The sequence below is a fragment of the Danaus plexippus genome, chromosome 11 (genome assembly GCF_018135715.1).
Source record: "Danaus plexippus chromosome 11, MEX_DaPlex, whole genome shotgun sequence".
NCBI classification, from domain to species: Eukaryota; Metazoa; Arthropoda; class Insecta; order Lepidoptera; family Nymphalidae; genus Danaus; species Danaus plexippus.
In genome coordinates, this window is record NC_083544.1 from 7,913,533 (window position 1) to 7,930,403 (window position 16,871).

A 16,871-nucleotide genomic window follows, 5' to 3' on the forward strand; every position below is an offset into this window, starting at 1 on the left:
AAGATTCCAGGCCGTTATCCGCGCAACGTTATTACTTAACCTTTCCTGATAATGATTGTTAGAAGAACTCAGGACTTAATTTGTTTCGTTAAGACTTTCACACATGAAAATACTTTTAGTCCAGCACCACATAAATATGTTTCTACTACGAAATAGGTAGAATTGAAGCGTGAAAAACAAGAATCAGAATTATATTTATATGGTGTAGTTTCACAAATAATTTTACGATCTTGAGTTGGTTTTATCCAAAGCTAGATATTCAGATAGAGAACTTATTAAATATTGGAGATCTTAGGAGCCGTAAATGGCGAGTCGAGAGTCGTCGCCCGAGTCTCGTGGGCGATGCCTTTGTATGTTAATTGAGATCGATTATGAATTACTTACGTGACAACTTTCGTCACGCTGATGGGATCCCTTTGATAGCTTCGTGACTCATTAATTCAGTTTTGATAATATTAACGTTGGAAAGGAATTACCGCTCGCTGACACACATTGCGACGAACGCGTTTGTAACTCTTGTGATTATATCACTTTTGTAAAATTAATATTCACGTTATAATAAAATCATTTGTATAACGAAGTTTTTATAACTTTAAAGTAATGTTACATTCAGCAGGAGCAAGATTGTACCCGCGACGTCTTGGATTCAGTCGCTTGACCTACTGGGCTTTAGCTTTTAAGTCATTGAATCGAGTATCAATCACGTCAAAGTCAGTTATAATCTCAGATAGAAGTATTTTTTAAATTCTATATATTTATTTCTACGCAGGACGTTTCAAGTCATGCATTCCCGATTAGCAAGTACATTTGAAATCTGCGCGTGCAGTGCGGTCTATTTTTATCGAGGTATGCGCGGCGCCTAGGTCGTTGGCCGGCCCTCCGTGTACTTACTCTTAACCTGAGCGAGGATGTTGCTATCTTCATGATATAGACATGTTGGAGCAATTCTCAATCTTAATGTTTTCATGTCAGTGTTAAGATATTTTTTTATGAACGTGCCGAACTACTTTGTTCAACTCCTGAAGATAACGCTAATGCGGGCGCCAGCCTTGTCACAGTTTAAGTTTCTAGAAACTTTGTTACACAAAAAAACCTCCTCCTTTTTGAAGTCGATTAAAAATTAATAGGCACTATATTTATGCGTTTCTTTGTAGCGTCTTTAAAATATACAAAACAGACGTAATCTACTAACGAAATAAGATATAAATTAAAGCTAATTTAATTTCATATATTATATGATTTAATGTGAAATATGATTTACTTGGCTTAAACTAAAAATAATTATACAGTTATAATTAGTTACATATATACAGAGTTGTTAATGAGATTGAAGGTTACAATCTTAGCACGATGTTTTGTCTATTATGATTAAATATCAATCGACATATAATAAGACAGTAATAGCGAATGTCTGTACATTACATATTTTTCCAATATGCTGATAGGAGGCAATTAAAGAAGAGTCATAGAAACCAAAAAAAAAAGTGCTTGGAATTTTCGTCTGTCTGTCTGGTACGTTATAACTTCAAAACTACTCAACGGTTTTGAGCGCGGTTTTCAGAGTTGGATTACATATAATTAGGAGCATTGTCAAAACTCTGTTTCGTCAAAATCGATTAAAGGAAAATAAGTACATTAGTTATATTAGTTACTAAAAAAACATGTTCTGATATATGTTAATCTTATATTAAAACTTATGAGAGGTAACAAAAACAACAAATAACGCAGTGCGCGCGGACGCGGTTGAAGTGTTGAACACTGTGCTCGATAGATGGCGTTAATAAAATACGTCATCAACCTAGTAACAAATAAACAAAAGAATATTGATATTTAACTTAATATTTATATTTTTATAGACATAATATTAACTAAAATTATTTTAACAGCTGTAGGTTGTCTAGTAGTTATCAGACTAGGCGATAAGACGGTCTATCATTTCACATATTTTCATAATTTGTTCGTTTTTTCCTGTATTTTTTTCCTTGTAAATTGCTGTTCAATAAAGTATATAATAATTGTGATAAATATAGTGTTTAGAACATTATTATTAGGTATATTTTTTTCAAACGCATAAAATTGGAAACAAACAAATCGCTTTTTAAGTATATATACACAAAAAAAAACACGAAACTAAAAATTACTAAACAATAGATGTGTGAAAAGAACAATGGGAAAATGATCAACAAATATTTGTCATTAGGTTGGATTATTATATAATAAAATACACTTATAATACTATTAAGGTTGTCCTAAAATTTTATGTTGCTATTTATTATGACTAATAAGTTAATATATGATCTATGATGTAATATCTACCCACTTGCTAATTTACAAAGCTTTCGTCCTTACAAAACACATACCAAGTTTGCGTATTATTAGTATAGTATAGTTACTATACATACTATATATAATACTAATTATATCTCTATTAGCATTAATTTTTTGTAGAAACAGAAATTATTTATTTAAGAATTAATATTATAATGAAAACAATAAAAAGTTATACAGTAATTATGAATAAAAATGTGAATTATTACATATATATCATAGTGAATTAATTAATGTTACATTTGTCATATTATAACAAAAGTCCGAAGGTATGAGCGACGGTAGGAATAATGACGCCCACTTTAATGATGCAATGTTTGAAATATTTTATTACTTAACTATAGATGGTATAAAGTAATACATATTATATTCATTAATAACACTTCCTGGTCTTTAAAACATTGTTATAACAACATACGTACGTGAGTCGTAGATAAAAAAATAATTATAAAGACTATTTCTATAAAAATATTAAGAACAAGCAAGGGTGGCAACACCGAATTCTTGGTTGGTTGTTCAGTTGTTTTTAAACATGGACTTCATCAGTACATAGACGTGCACAGTGTATTATGCCAGTGTCGTGTAAATACTTGATTCTTAACTGCAGGACCTTTTTGGCTGTCTCTATACATGTGAATTCAACACACCAACAGTTACATATCATAGCCTCTGGGTGTTCTAACTGAAACTAATACCAGTAATTTATTTCCGTTACTTGAATATACTGATGCCTTCCAAGGCTATCAACGAACGTGCGGCCGATGTCTCAAGGCGACATTGCCGGCCCACCCATCCTCTCAAACATCCATTCATGAAACATTTAAGGAATAATAAACATACATTATAAAACGAAAAAAAAAAACTCAAAATATTATTCACACTTTGGGAATGTCGTTCCAACCGGACGCGATGCAACACTGAGCTAACTAACAAATTACTCACGGACTGGAATTAATGTATAAATACAATACGTTTTAAAACAACGGCTGAACCATTTAATAAAGACAAAACTGAGGGTAGAAGAAAATAAGAAATGTGTATAAGACATCAACATAAAATGCTTGCAATTAAAAAAAAAATACTTTGCACGACATAACTTCATAACTTATTATTATTTTATATAAATCGTGTCCCAGCAGTTAAGGTTCGGAATAGTTTATTTTCAAATTAAGGCCATTTAATTGTACTAACACACAAGAAACTATTTATGATTGCCTTAAAAAAATTCATTTTACAATAATATATATATATTTTTAAGCTATGGATTCGTTCGCACTGGAATCGTGAATATATATTGCTAATATCAAATAATAACTTATAAATAAGAATATTTATTTTAAGCCCTAAAATATAAACACTATTTAAAAGCTTCTGTCGAAGTAAGGTTAAAAATAAATAAGTAAAGAGACTAATTATATCATTTATAAGTTATATTTATATCGTTTTCTAAGTTATAAAACAAAATATATGTCGTGATCATGGACGAGCATACAAAAAAATATATAAAATCAACCGTTAAATAATTTCAGACAAGTGACGTTACGTCAAAAATGCATCTCGCGATCCGGCACTAGGTCAGCCAGTTTTTATTTTTCTTTACCATGAACAAAAATAAGAAACATGCACACCTGCCTGTATTACATGCTACAAACTTAATAGTTGATCAGCAATGAATATGCATTAAGCGTTTTTTTACCACGAATACCTTGTATAATAATTATATTAATACCAAAATAAAGGCCTGAAAAATAATATAATAAAAACCGTACGACACAGTTACCACGCTGCAAAAAAATTGATTCGCGTTGCTTCAATTAATTAGCTACGATATGCAAGTCAATTTGTATGGTATGTCCATTTATTTTTATAGTATAACAGAAGGGAAAAATAGTTGCCGCACAGTCGCTAGTCGCAATATTTTATCATTAATTTCAAAGTAAACCTCTGTGGTTTGTATGGATTGTAATTAATAAATTAAAAAAAAACACTGTCATTGGTGTCAATGTCATGATATTTACCTCCGTTCAGGTATCTTTAGAAAACCATGACGGAAATGTACACGATTATTACGGCGGAAATTGCTAACTTGAAATTATGCTTAAGACAGACATTTTCAAATAGCTCTTAAATTGCGTTAGCATATTTTATAACCATTTAAATAACACAAACGAAATTAAATAAACTGGTTAAAAATATAAAATATAGTTTTCAACAACACTATAACAATTAGTAAATTTGTTTGACCTTTTGTATTAAGCAACCAAGACGTTCACACCAGATGCAATAATATTAAATAAAAAATAAGAAAATCTATTACTACAATAGTGATTTTAAATTCGAGAAAATGTTTAACTTTAGTCTAAAAACAATTTTAAAGCCTACAGCCTTGTGCAACATACATTTATGACTGTGTGAGTGAAAAGTGAGTCATAGCGTTTTAAGAGTTACGATGTTTACCGTTAATGTAAAAAATAGTTTTAAATGACTCTGTAAAAAAAAAAATCTATAAAACTTTTGAGCAATGTAGCGTGTATTATAAAAACGGTAACATATAAACATGACGAACTGATTTGCAAGCGAAGCTGCCGGCAATATTTATAGTGTTTGGGAATTTTTCAATACCTTTAATGTTAAAGTTATTATATTAAATAATACTTATAGTTTCTACAGTTTTTTGTTCAATAATATTTTCAGGCTTACAATTAAATTGCTCGGATATATATGATATTTTCATACAAGAAACTTACGCAAGAACTCAGTTGTGTAGTGAATTATTTGAGAAAATGTGTATTTAATAGTAATTGCTCATACAAATAGTTCCGGACAGGTATTCAGAACTGATGCTTGTACCTTTTAGCGTTAAATCGTCACACATTAATGTAATAGGTATACGGAAAGTAATTATGCTGATCATATTTACAGCCAGCGATTTGCTGAACACATTACGAACAGTGACCGAGCCTTTCATGACTTACGCGCTTTCACTTGTATTGTACACAAATAACTTGTTAATACCGATGCAACGTGTTATAGCATTTGTACACATTGATTTACTATACAAATTTTTGTACACATTCGTCGAATTTCCTCCGCTGTCTTCGTGTATATAGAAGTGACAGTTGAGGACTACCAAGGATTAGAGACAAATTAAAAATATTGCATGTTTTATACTATTAATCAATTAAATAGTAATTTTATCATAACATACTTTTTGATCCGTAAAATTAGGTACAAGGCAAGAAACGGACGTACAGCTTTAATAACCACGGATCGATTCTAGTTATGTTGTAAGGAAGTCTTAATCGTCAATAATTAAACGATATAAAGCAATATAAAGATTATTTGCTATGATAACTGTGGTTAATAATTATAACTCATTAAGTATAACTTGTCAGCAACATGTGGGTAACATTGTAGATGTTTACAATATTTTTGATTACTTATTAGTTTTGTATATATATATTTCTTTCATTAGAGAAAGCATTATAACTTTTAGTCACGAAATTGTGACAATGCGATTCTCTACGTACGAGGTAATTCCACGCATATCCCGGTAATTGAACTTAATTTGTTACAATTTTAATTACAATTCTAACCTTATTCGCATAGCCATAAAGTCTATAATGTGGAGCATGATTGTACTTTCATTTGTCACAATAAACCATTACGAGTCATGATGGGTTATAGGTGAAATTAAAAGAAATCCGTCTCAGGGAAATTCTAAAATTCGTGCTCGGTAAAGTCCATTGTTCTTATCAAATATCATATCACTGTTGTGATACTGTCCTACAAACTGTCTGAATGGCATCTGTTAATGTGGTTTTAAAGCGTTTTAATTAATCTGTGGTCACTGATTACTCTGTAATTGGAGCTTTCGATTACAAATTAATTAAACGGTGTTTTTCATGCGTGTCATTATCTATAGCATTAATCAATTAGCGTGCAATACGTACAACTAAGGAGAAGTCATGTAGGTACATTTAAACATTTTCTAGAGATGAAAAAAATTTTTTTTTTTTTGAAGAAACAACTTACATTTTTTAATGTTTTTTTTTTCACTTTTTTATTCCGAGGCTCTATTAACTAATAGTTAAGGTATTTACTATATATAAAAGACAATGATGACATTTTTTTTTAATTTGAAGGTAAACATTTTATTTATTTAAAAGTAATAAAACACTATTCTAAAGCTATATACCGTGGTAACTCTTCGGGACATTTGCTTTCCGATTTAGGTATGTCAAGATAAAAATGCTAGTTCTTTGTTGTAATTCAAAACTAACCGAATAATTAATCACGGATTGTTTATTGAACAATAACATTTATGGGTCATGATCACCTTGGCCATGTTTGTGTAGCTATTGTGTTGCACACATGTATTTATATTCACAACTAGTTTTTGACCGCGGGTCTCGCTGTGTATTGAATGTGCATTTTCAATGTGTTCTCTACCTACATAATATATGTGAATTTCATATTTAACCGTAAAAATACAACATACATACGAAGCAAGTTGGTTTTACATTTTAAAAATGAAAATGGTTTTAATAAATCAAAATATTCATAATCAGTATTGCCATATTTTATATGTAAAAAAATCGATTAATTTTAAAATTACAGACATTAGAATATACCAAATTAGATACATTACCATAATATTAAATGTATTTTTTTTTGCTAGAAATCATACAGCGGAGGACGATAGTGTTGCGTAATAAAACACGAATGTGTGCTATAGTTTTATGACTATGAAATAAACGAGGGATTAGAATCTTAGTTACAACACGAGTGTAGCAACTACAGGCTGACTGTAATCGATGTGCCGTCTTCCATTCCACGCAAACAGCTCGGACATACCTACTATACTGTGTGCTAAGGAATTTAACGGTGTACGGCGCAATACGTATTTCTTATATTACAAGATATATTTCATATTCAACACAAGTGAATATCAAAGACCCGTTGAATAATATTAATTTCGGACGGTTTAGACATTGCTCTTATCAAAACCGTGCAAACTGAACCAATCATATATCCATCCAGCTTACGTGTACATAAAAACTGATTGCTTTATTTTGAACTAGTCCTAGAAGTAACACAAACCATAGTTTTAATGTACTTGTTGTTAACAACGAACAATGGGTTAATTCCGATTGTGTTTTCCATTGATTGGACAAAAGGAAATCACTTTTAACTCCCATTGAACAATCAAAGTTAGATACATCTATCAGACATTCATTTTGTTTGTTTTTCAATAATATGAGTGTAATTTAACGACTTCATTAACAATTAATTTTTTATCTTAATATTGATGAATCAAGAAATATAGTTATATCGAACTTATACATTATTCTTTGTTATTTTTGTAAGTTAGTAATTAATAAGAAAACTTAAGATATACTTCTCCTGCCCTAGTTTCAAGTTACTCGCTATAACTTGTCCGCTGTCCGTCACCCGTCGTCTTATAACTCACACCTCATTCTCTCATATCCTCTCTAACATATTCCAACCATCTTTTACTTGGTCTTCCACTACTTTTCATTTCTCCAACATCCACAGTCACAACTTTCTTTAACACATTACTATCCTCTCTTCCATCAACCTACCGGGACTAAGATAATCCTTCCCTTTCAGTGTTTCCATGGCTGCTGCCACTTAAATACTCGGCTAACATACGCATTGTGACATCACACATGCTTTTTAACATTCTCTATTTTACTGTATTCAATCGCCTCTTTTGTACGATACTTGATTATTTGTAGGTTGTTTTTAGGGCTCTCTATAAGTACAGATATGCTGTTAAGTTGTCATAAAATATAATATAAGCTATTATTGTTTCTTAATTAGTCTGTTTTGGTTTAATTTAGGGTTCAACTTATCTATCCCCTTCCACGACAGCCTGAAGGAAAATTGTAAAGATTTTAGATTATAACCATTTCAGTTTCAGTAAAGTTTAAAAGCAATACACAGAAAATTAACATAAAAAACGCTTACTTGCAATAATAAACTGCGTAAATTCGGAAATTATTCAATTAATTGTCACATACACTCACAAAATATATCACGTATTTTTTACACTTGTATGTTCGTGACGTTCTTACCTCTTAGTGAAATCTCTCATCAAAATGTTGGAAAAATTTTACATTTCGAAACCAATTGTATCTTTAATATTTTTTACAAATATCTCAAGTATGGAAACATAGGGGGTTATTACGGAAAATCTTGACATTCCTTGTATGGAGGTATCCAATTATTTGCCATGTTTATTTCTACCACACGATGTAAAATAAGGTTGTATCAACATAATGGTTACAATGAGCGTGAGATTACTGAGAATATAACGACTCAATAATAGATCAATAATTATAATGACACAGACATTGAAATTGGCGAGGAAGTTGACTTTCATATTGTTCTAAGTCTCTTAGAATATTCCGACAACGGCAGTTTTAAAGATAAGAGAATGTCTGTAAGGAATCAAACAAAATATGACTTATTTATTGAAGTTGAAGTATATTTCACATTAAACATTCCTAATTGAAAACGCTTTGAACAAAGAACTTTTTGAATAGATTTTTGAAAATCGCTACAGATAAAAAATAAAAAACATAATTTAAACCTAATTTAAAAAAAAAAACCGATTGTCTTAACTTCACTTCCCTAACATTTGCATCGTTATTTATAAATAAAATAAAAGAACATGAAAATACTTGTCAGCAAATATCAAAGAGATTCCTCACATTCATGATAAGACAATAAATTATTATATTTCTAATATGTAAACAAGTTCACAACAGACAATATAACGCTGGAAGATTAAAAAAAAAATTAGCAACCATAATATTTAAAATGTATCCAACACAATAAAAGATATAGGTAGTATAATTGGGAACTTCCTTTTTGAATCTAGTCAAAAAGAAACTGTGAATTGCCCCGTTATCAGATGAAAAGGTTACGACACGCCCGTTATCTTGCGGTCATCATGGCCGTTTCATGTGTTAATAAAAAAAAAATCTCAGTAAGCAAATGTATGTAACCTTTTATTGTAAAAACCAGATTTTAGTATGACGAATCAATATATGTGAAATAATTAATTATAAAATGCAGGCATACCACTTGTAAGTTGCATATTTTAATTTATGGGCGTAAATTAAAAAAGATTTTTTGCATTCGTTTCGTTCATAATATATTTATTTATTTCCTAAGGGTTATGATCTTTATGCAATGTTTTTAAGAAGGGATTACTGTTACCATTTATAGCAATACTCATAACCACCAAACTTCAGTTACAACTGTAAGAATATGCATTTATATTTATTTAAAGAACAAGTTTGATATTTGACTATCTAACGTTTTAAACACACCACAACATGAGATGAAATATTTTCTCAATTCAACATTTTACTAAGCGGTTAGCGTCTTATCTGTTAAAAACCAATTAAAATCTCCTCTCTACATAATTGATGTTATTTGGGTTAATTGATTTTTAGCTAAAATAATTGTAATTAATATTAAGAAAAAAACACAAACGTACTATAAATATTATCGAAATTGTTCCTTAGGATTGGAAAGTTAAGGCGCGGAACAAGTGAGAGCAACCTTGATAGGAAGAAAGCGCCCGGAACATTGCCAATGTCAATTGCATGTATTTCGAACATTTGTATTAACATCTCTCACATCGGCTGAATGCAAATTACCTTTTTTTTAATCTTGTAATAGTCTGTGTAGTTAACGTGATCAGATTAAAAAGTACGATTCATTTGTATTAAAAAGAAATATATAGAAATGGATCAAAAAGTATGTATTAATAAAATAACGTTATTAAAAAGTCAATGTTGCTGTCAAAAATATACCTAATTATTTTTAATATACATTTATCACAATAACATCATTTAAATTTACGTGTCTGTTAGTAATGTAAATAAATATTATTCATAAAAATCGATAGACATACTGTACACATTGTATCAGAGGTGAGTAACTGAATAAATATTTTAAATATACATTAATAATTTAAATAACGCCGTAATGACACATCATTGTATTATCATAAGACGTTCCAGTTAAACAAATAATTATAATTTATACATAACAATAAAATTATTTCAATATCAAGTTTATCCCAATATAAAATTGAAAAATATAGACTATGTTTAGTCTAAGTTGGCATCTTATACTGCTTACGGATCGTTTGCAGTTTTTCAATGATAAAACTTTGAACATTATAGTTATGTAGTATAAGCTTAGGTTATTAAATTAACATGTGGCTCTATATAGATGGATGATATTGTAGAATACCATTATTTATTCTCTCAAATAGTTTAACCTATAAAAGATAAAACTGTTCTATTTGTAACAAACTCTGTCATTTTTACGGTACATTGAGTTCAGTTTTTGTCCGCTTTGCATCTTAACATAATTTGCGGTGGGCGTTTTGCAAACGCTTTCGATGATTTCACTACAAATATTAATGTTTGCGATCCAATACTTTTTTCAATACTAGCTATTACCCGCAACTCCTCCGAGACGACAGTATCTTATTTTTACGTTGTATATATCAGTAGTTTTTACTTAAAAAAAGAGTTATGAACGTTTTTGCATTTACTCTTACTGCTCACATATACATATTACACGATATTTGTAGAGTCACCAGCTTTCTACAAACACTGTACATGTTTAAAATTGGTTTCTTCTTAAAAAAAAAAAGTAAAAAGTTTCACCTGTATTGATTGGACAAATTAATGAATTAGAAAAAAATACTGTTTATAAGTCATTTATATTTTAATTTATTCATCTTATGAAATATTTAACAACATATCAAGGGTACGAACCACAAGTAACGTCTTAAACCACATAATCCAATCCACACTGACATTATTTTTTTTTGTTTCTTATAACAAGAACAAAGGTCTATTGACTGATTTTAAATTTGGAACGTATATATTTTAGTCATCTATGAATTGTCTGTGTTCATAGTTCGCAGAATAGAGGAGTGAACTGTGATCCCATTTTACTTTCACATTATATTCCTGAGTACCTAAAGTAATAAAAACCAGAATGCTCTACTTCCACGGCGAGTTTCCTTCGATATTATCTAAACTAGATCAGATATAATGATATAAGTGAAGTAACGGCTCGTGCATTCCATAACGGATACTATGAAGGTTGAATCAGGAGCCTCAACTTGTATATTTTAATTGTTTCTTTGTATTAAAACTCTTTGTGACACTACTATTTATACGTTTAATTTTCTCTACTATCGAACGATAAATATCAATAACTTATTTATTTAAAGGTTTTATATTTCTAGGACAGTTTATTTTATATGGCAACATTATAATCCTGTAATGTCACAATATCTGCATCATCAACATCGCAATTGTCGTTAGCCGTCTTATGTTGAGCATCAAAAATTATGAATTTCTTCTGAGAACTAAATAAAGTGGGTCTTATCTTCACTAGATTTTGTAAACACCGTTCGTTTTTACAGTTGTAATGAGTTATAAACATTATGGTTCAAAATGTAATTAATTTTATACTTTTTATTCGGTTATCAAATAATTGTACTGTAAAATTATACCGGTTATAAAAAAAAATTACATGATGATTTTATTTACGGGTTTCGTGAAAATGTATAGTTGAAATTGGTGGTTAATTTAATATTTTATTTTGTGATATTAAAAAATAATGTCATGTGATCCTAAAATTTCCGTTTATGTGTATAAGATATTATAAGAGTCAATTACGTGTCTGTTTCGAAGTAATTTTCCCTCTAACCAGTCCGAGATAATGTGTCACGTAAATGTTAATAAAGAGCAGGTGAATAATGCGTTCAGATTGACTTGATTTTGATTTACAATGGCCGTACGTGTGTGAATGTTATGAAACACAAACACTAGTTAAATTGGACATCGACACTAATCAGCTTTGGATCGTGCAGATAACACGTAAAACAATGGTCGTTCCGTTCCGCCGCACTATTGCAACAGTATTGCTGTTATGAGTTAATGAGTAAAAATGAGTAACGCATCGAAAGAAGAGTAACACCAGTTACTCACATTTACCATTATTGATGAACAGATATATATTTTTTATTATTTATTATATATTTATTAAAATATATAATTATAATTCTAGACATGTGTTTACGTAAAATCTATCACGATTTTACGTTATTATTGTGATGTTTTAAAATTAATTGCATGTATTAATATTGTACTCCAATTACTTAACTGTTTTATAGGCTATTGTTACTCAAATGAAGTTACAAACGGTGTGACTTTTGTGTGAATAAATAGATGGAAATAGAGAGTTTGAATATGGGCCTTGACTGTGGGAATGTTGCGATTAACAAAACATCAGAACGGGACGGGTATTATATACCCGTTAGGTCCCGTTTAATGAAAATACGGTCAATTTGGTCGCCATTTTATTGACACTTAATCTTTAAAGCTGTTACTCACTGCTAAATTAAGATCGGCTAACTACTGGAAGTATTTGAGAAATGTCAACATTAAATATGTAATTACAATTTGGATTTTATTTCGCTTAAAGTGGACCCGTGGTACATTACCGATTTTAAATAAAATTACCATATTATAATTGTCCAATCGACCAGAAAACTGGTTCCGTAGTAATGCATTGTGTATATGTTGATGTATTGACCGGAAGTGCATACCTATATTCACAGTTTCCTGTATATGGGTAATATGATTTTAATAATTAAAACGTTTTCTATTATTTTATCAGAATAACAACGCTAATAAAATTTCTATTAAAATGGTTGACAAACAGTTTATTTTTTTATAATTACTTGACAACAAAGCAAAACCTGTAAATAAGAGACTTCTATAACTTAAAATTTAGTTATACTTATTAAATAGGTATGACCAAATAATTTGCTGTACGCGAACATTTGTTTAGCGTAACAAAATACAGATAAAACAGATTTACACATGAAACGACACTGAATATTTATTATCTGTGTGTAAAATAAAAATTAGCACACAGACAAAAATGGCGCTGAATGTCCTCTAATAAATTAACAATGAAAACTATTACGCAAGGATGGAGATCGCCTTCACGCTATACGGAACTTTGTAGGACGTTAGAAACACGAAATATATATTAAGTACTTGTAATATCAATATAATAATATTTATAATAATCATTGACAAGTAAAAATTTATTACCGCAAACTCATGGTAGAAACTGTTCTTAAATAAAGACTTCATAACAACGCCAGCAAAAGCCATAAGGGATAAAACATATATATCACAAGCGACAGTTCCGCTATCTGCCATATGAAACAAATGGTCTAGAATGATTTATTATATAAAAAATATTCTCTATAGTATTCTATAAGGAATACAGGAATTGGTCATAGGTTTAATTTGATTTGGTACTAAACAAATCACTGTTACATTTTAGAATGTATTTGTACAAAATTAAAATGTATTTTTTCAGCACAACATTAATAAATACGTACGTATAAAAATATATCGATAACTTAATATTTTGAAAATGAATTCTTTGAAAAATACTGATTCAGATAAAGCATTCTATTTTGCTTAGCAATATTCATATAATAAGTTATATTTTTGTTCAATTTTGTTAGAGAAGTATAACACCAGTCGTAAATCGATCGATAGTATGCATGTCTAATCGGTAAGTATAGTGATGTGCATTTATGTTCGATTCAACCGATACGTTACATCTTACAAAGATCGTAAGAAAAGATGAATCCTAAATTATAATATAATATTACTTCCATTACGATGTTGACTAATATGACACATTTTATAACTATTTGTCAATATTTTACTATCGAAATCGTTATAAGAAAAATCGTAGAAAGAACTCCCTCAAAGTTGTCAATAAAACGTTGTTGTATATTTATATAACAAAAATTGCGGGTACATTGAAATAATGCACGCATATCTATTAAATATTTTTGATGTATTATTCTTATTAACTTTTATTCAGTTTTAGTATTACATTTATAATTAATTACTATTCTTTTGCAGTAAAATTTGTATTTTGGAGTAAAGTTTAATTTTATTCAATTTTTGATCCTTAGTAGTAGAATTTATCACAAATGCTAGTATGCGAGTAAATTGGAAAACCATAATCCGGTTGTAAATGAAAAGCAGACTTAGTTTTAAACATCAAAATTTTTTGCTTTCTTTTTTGAATATATTTTTAAATAAGATTATTACAAAACACTGATCTAATATAAAATTCAATAAATGTTGCACCCTTCGTTACTAACTTATAAATACTATAGTTTTAAGAATCGTTTTATTGTTTAGAAATAGAAATCAACAAAATTTAATGACCTAAGAAAATATTTTTTTTGACAAGAGATTTGGCACTTTTCAAAATAAATGAATGAATGAATGAATGAATCATTCGTTCAGTTTCAAAACCGCAAGTAAGACTTATTAACGACTGAATTTGTACAACTGTCATTTTTAACTCAGTACAAATTACGTCGGTACAAAGTCATAAAAAATTGTTTGAATTATACGAGGCATACATAACTTAAAATAAATTCATTATCCGCTATTACTCTCAAATGAAAAAATAATTTGTCTGATAAGTGATACATTACTATGCGTGAATGGTTACCGGGTTATAATTAAAGCAGAATGTTTAGTGTTTACAAATAAAAAACATGTTGCTTTTACTTATCCATTATATATATATATATTTATATATATATATATATATATATATATATATATGTTATATTATTACATCTGTTAATTTATCTTATTGATTGAACGAAAATCTGATATCTGATACGACTAAACATTGTTGTATCCGAACTCAATTTAATCTGCGCATTAACAAACACAACTGATAACAATCATGTATTCGTAATTAATCAATAAAATTCTTTACCCAATATCATATATATAGACATTACTTAGAGCTCGCGTCTTTTACATACGATCTTCATTTTTGTCTATTTTTTTATACATAGAACGTGATTTACTGTTTTATTATTATAAACTATTGTTCTGAGTCTAACTCTGTTTGTTTTTTTATGTTTGATACATGTAGGTATACATTCCGTTCGATACCTACTTTTTTAACTTAATTTTTTCCTTGTCCATGTTCCTATACCTGTGCCGTCTGAATCACCATTCTCATGCTCAGGTCATTGCCACCTGGCTATTGTTTTATTTTTTTGTCCATTTCGCAAATGACCCAACCCGGAGCAAAACTCAAAACGTTCAAAATTATTAAATCATTTAATTTCTTCGATTCCTTTCTATACGATATAATGGAACATTATTAATAGCCTGTAATAAAGTTGCCCTGACCAATAGAATCATCAAGTTCTGCTTAAATATGAGATTATATTAGGTAATTATTTTAAACATACACTATTAAGACCTTGTTTACTCACAAAATGTGAATACGGCATAATGATATTCGGGACTTTTGCGAGTATTCAAAAATAATACTAATATTTTCGGACGTACACGCGTTTTTTTTTTAATTCAAGCTATATGCTTCCGACGTTTCGGTTACTTTGCTGCAACTGCGATCACGGTTCTATTTTCAGTTAAGTGAATACGGTATACTTAATAATATATTTTCTTTGGTAGTCTTAAATCTTATATATAAAAAGAGGCTTTAACGATGTGTAACTTACTATCGTGTTAGGAACGACGTTTAGTAGACAGTAAGGCGTATGCCTTATGTATACCTGTATTTATATTTGTTGCTTGTATTATTAATATAAAGTGTACCTTAATCAAAACAATCAAGTGTCACTCATTTGGCAATATAAATAGGTATTATAATTTTCTATCAATTAAAAAAAAAAGTAATTTTTGAAATTAAAATTACTTTAAGCTTAATTATAGAATGGTGTGAATTTTATTTTGTTTTGCGTCCACAACCAAAAATAATCAAAACCCTTAAAAATTTTATTTCGAAACATTCTATAAGAATTAGCAATTTTCGTTTTCGTTGTACCGTTGAAGCCTGCAGGTAGATTTTAAAATCAAAATATTTTAGGATGAATCAGGTCGAAGTAAGGTCGACGTTTGGAATACTCAGCTAAATGAGACTCATCTAATACGTTTGAACCTACGAGCCTAGCTACATTTCGAACATGGTAACATTTCCGTTTATCGTATGTCACTTATAATTTTCTTATTATTTATTCTACTTATTTTTGAAGATTCAAGTCTGATTCATTCAGGACTGACCGTCAAAGTCAGAACACCTACTCAAACACACAAGTTAACTTACTTGATGAAACCGGCCAACGGGATTCCTAACGTTAGAATCACAACACAAAGCACCTCACTAATAAAACAAATTAAATCATCGCACGTCAAAAACCAGAAGATAAAGTCTCTCATAAATGATGACTTCGTTCGCTTTATATCGGTTTGCGTTTTTATTTAAGTGTAATTTTATTATGTCGGATGGGATCCGCTTCTGTACTATGACTGAACAGTGAACAGTCAGTGACACTGCGCTGGTTCTGCCTCTCGCTCTAACATCGATTCCAAGTATTT

General features: G+C 29.6%; 1 protein-coding gene across 2 annotated transcripts in view; it reads right to left on the bottom strand.

The window, feature by feature from the left end:
- LOC116765871 (ATP-binding cassette sub-family G member 8) overlaps positions 1-16,801 on the bottom strand; it is a 26,053-nt gene extending 9,252 nt beyond the window's left edge. The window contains exons 1-2 of one of the 2 annotated variants that reach the window (XM_061522102.1): positions 16,600-16,801; positions 385-513 (exon numbers count right to left, since the gene is read on the bottom strand). The gene's annotated coding sequence lies outside the window, so the exon portion shown is untranslated. The remainder of the gene's footprint in view (positions 1-384; positions 514-16,599) is intronic. The other variant, XM_032655497.2, reaches the window with a different exon arrangement.
- Positions 16,802-16,871: the final 70 nt, after the last annotated feature.